Consider the following 3,601-nt stretch of genomic DNA (forward strand, 5'->3'; position numbering starts at 1 on the left):
CGCTCCTTTCAGTGCAACCCAACCGTGGTGTCGTCTATTTCCTGGATTGACAATGACATAATTTGATCTCTGTCTATTTCCTGGAGACAGCGATCTTGATCAACAACAAATGAAGGAATGCGGCCTGGTCTATTTCCTACCTGCGGCAATACAAAAGACAAAGAGGTGCGGTCTGATTCCTGGATGTTGACAATAAACAACTGTGCCTGTGACATTGACAATATGGCAGATGAACCGTGGTCTGGTTTGTTTCTTGATGTGAGTGATATTGACCATAGGAGGGAAACAAGTATGGGCTATTTCCTGGATTCAAGGCGTTTTGTGTATCAAGAAAAAAACACACTGGTGACACCACTTTTAACAATCAGCTGCCAGCAAAGGAACCCAACTTGTTTAATTTTGTTAAAATCCCCACAGTTGTGACGCCACATGGATTAAAAAATAAAAATAAAAAACTCCAAAAATTGTACAAACAGCAACAACAACAGCACCAGAACCAACACAAGGGTCAGTAAACACATTTGTACAGAGAGAATATCATTTGTGTGTGTGTGTGTGTGTGTACATTATATATATATATATATATAAAGAAAAAAAAATTAAAGCATAACAGGTATTAACAGTCAGTGTGTATGGATTCATCTTTATATTTAATTGGATTATGATGTATAAAAAACAAACCTGGGTGTAATAGAGTACTTTTTTAGATACAGCATATATACTTTGACATATACATTTTTGTTTATATTGCAAGTGCTTTCGCGGAGCAGTTTATAACAACAAATAAAATGACTCCCTTGCATTAACTTTGTTAGCTTAGCTTTGATGTTGAACACTCATAAAATTTTGTGGACAGTATTGTTTGTTGTAGTATATAAATTTGAAATCACAATAGTGGTCATGCTCTTGTGGTCCAAATGCTAAAAAATAAAAACGGGGGAAAACAGTCAAAACATCACAGTGAGATTTTATGTCCGTCAAATAAAAAGGTAGTGACTCTGTCTATGCTATACTATGCTATGCTAAAGTTCTGGAATGTTTATTTTAAAGAAAGGAAAAAGACAGGAATGGAAACAGGAAAGAGATTTCTGGAGTTGATGTTTTACCGAAAAAGAACAAAATAAAGTTATTATCTCAGTCATGCTAGGATCACATTAGCAAATGTTGGTTTTGAAATGTGGAAATAGATTTTTGGTCAAATTTTGGTAAACGTTGATGTTTATGCCCTACTAATCAACAAATGAAGAATATTCGTCGATGCCAAGATAAGATGACCAAGCATAATATTTTCTGAAGAGAAAATGAACATTTGGCGCCATGTCTAATTGTGTGTCTTTATGCCTTCCGACAAATGAACAAAATAACATTACAGAGCTGTTAAGTTAACAGATGCAAACATATTGTTTGTTTTGAAAGATGAAAAGGGACAGTTCGGGAAAATGCCTTTATGACTCGATTTTCATAATCATGGGGGAAAAAAATGCTTTCTTCTTTTCACACATTAGCAGCTGTATGAAATAGGGATTTGGCCGTAAATGATAAGACTTTTTATGGCAAACATTTTACTAAGACGATTGTGTGACAGTTTTTGCTCTCGAATCTGAAACATGGACGACACATCACAACGTCTTTGAACTAATTTCAACGCGTAAGCATGCACATGCGACATAAGCAATTGTTATAAAAGAATTCATATTGTTAGCGTATTTACACCACATGTGTGTTGAAATCTTGAGTTTGTGATTGCAGAGTTGGCCAATGAGATCGTCCGGGTTGCATGTTGATGAGCTGCCAAAATATTTCTAAAAATCATGAAAAAACTCATTACGGCGTTGTCATCCTTTCTTGCTAAGCATTAAGAGGGACGATCTAATTGGCTCTTTGTCGTTGTGTGAGGCTTTCTGTGATTTTCCCAACAATTCCAGGGGTAAAGAAAATTTGAACCACAACACGGACATGAGAATTATGTACAGGCCCTTGTCAAGAAGGGGTAGCACAAAAATGGGATGTGAATTAAAAAAAAAAAAAAAAAAGACAGCAAACACAGTATTGGCGTTAAACAACACGGAAAATGTCGTAGAAAAAAGTCACACCGTCTTTCGGAAAAATAAAAACTCAACCTGGAAACATTTCCACCGCTTTCCGGAGACGTCTGCTCTGGAAGTTCAATCAAGGCACATTCGGTATTCCGAAAATGATGTTAGCCAACATCGCTAACATGAGTTTACAAATAAATGGGGATTGGCCACAAGCCCCGCCCCCGTACTCTCTGTCAACGCGGTTGCCATGAAGACAAGCGTTGTGATCATAAAATTGGGTTTCTGTTGTATACGCCGATCATTGAATACAGTTTGAAAGAAGCTACCAAATGACAGAAGCGGAAGTCTGAATTTTGAAATCCAGATCGATTCCTTCACCATTGTGACATGTCACTGCAATATGTTCAATTTTGTCATTTTTGACTTAAGGTGTTCGAAAATGATTTTGAATCTGGGATTCAAATCAAAAATGACGCACTGGATTTCGTCATCATTTTGATCAAAACCGATTTGAATATTAGAAAACGGATCCGTTTGTTTTGACGCCTGTTGTGATCCTGCCCAAATTCAGAATGTACTGTAGATCATGATCCAGTTCCATATCTAAAATTAATCTGAATTTGTTTCAGATGAATTTTTTGCTGTTAACAGACAAACAAACAAACAAAAAAGCAAAAATTTTGCTTCGCTTAGCTGCACTGTTTTAGTGGGTTAGCGGCTAACGTAGCACCGTGGTCCAGTTTCAGCCCACGATCTTTCGAGTTGTTAATCAAGCTTGCAAGCGCATGAGAAGAAACAAACGAACAAAAAAAAAAGGCAAATACGATCCAGTATACAGTTAAATGGTAAGCATCAAAATTAAAACAGATGTTGAATTTTTCCTCGTTTTTTGGCGAAATCCTGACATTTGTTGATAGATAGATCTCTCGAGAACAAAACAATGGCTGATCATTTTGTTTGATTGCACGGAAGAAGCACATGATTTTTTTAAGCTATTTTTATTTCACGGAAGTGACTTTTAAAGGCCAGCATCCGATAGAAAAATCGCATAGGTCGTGTATCAAGAAGTTGTAAACAAACCATATGACAAATACTTGTTAGCAAGTTTTGTGGCATATGCTAATCAACAAAAACAACAAAAAGATTGCAAAAATAGAATTAAAAAGTGTCGGGGGAAAATACATCAGTATCAGTTTAAAAAAAAAAAAATCTGTAAACATTTTTTGGGCTTTACAAAGTTTCCCATCAACTAGTGACAATGAAAAAAAGCACACTATAATCCAAATAATGATGTAAATTAATGGACAAAAAAAAACAACTAACTAAAATGGTGACCTAATCACTTAAGTGCTTTTTTTTCCATCTAGTTTCAAAACTTTCCAAGTTTGTCTTGTTTGTTCCGTCGACATTATGTTCATAAAAAGGGAGTTTTAGGCGCTAACAAAGACTGAACAAGTGCTGCGTTTAAGTGCCTCGCTTTTGGTTTGGGGCCCTCCTCCGTTGCTTGGCATCGAAATTAAAAAAAAAAATGTTTTTAAAGGAACATTTTGGAGAGGAGGGCT

General features: G+C 36.0%; 1 long non-coding RNA gene across 1 annotated transcript in view; it reads left to right on the forward strand.

The window, feature by feature from the left end:
* The first annotated feature begins 247 nt into the window (after nt 1-247).
* The window catches only part of LOC109528045 (uncharacterized), a 17,726-nt gene continuing 14,372 nt past the window's right edge, over nt 248-3,601 (forward strand). The window contains exon 1 of the long non-coding RNA XR_002170628.1: nt 248-549. This is a non-coding gene — a long non-coding RNA (uncharacterized LOC109528045). The remainder of the gene's footprint in view (nt 550-3,601) is intronic.

The sequence above is a fragment of the Hippocampus comes genome, unplaced genomic scaffold (genome assembly GCF_001891065.2).
Source record: "Hippocampus comes isolate QL1 unplaced genomic scaffold, H_comes_QL1_v1.1 scaffold71, whole genome shotgun sequence".
NCBI lineage: Eukaryota > Metazoa > Chordata > Actinopteri > Syngnathiformes > Syngnathidae > Hippocampus > Hippocampus comes.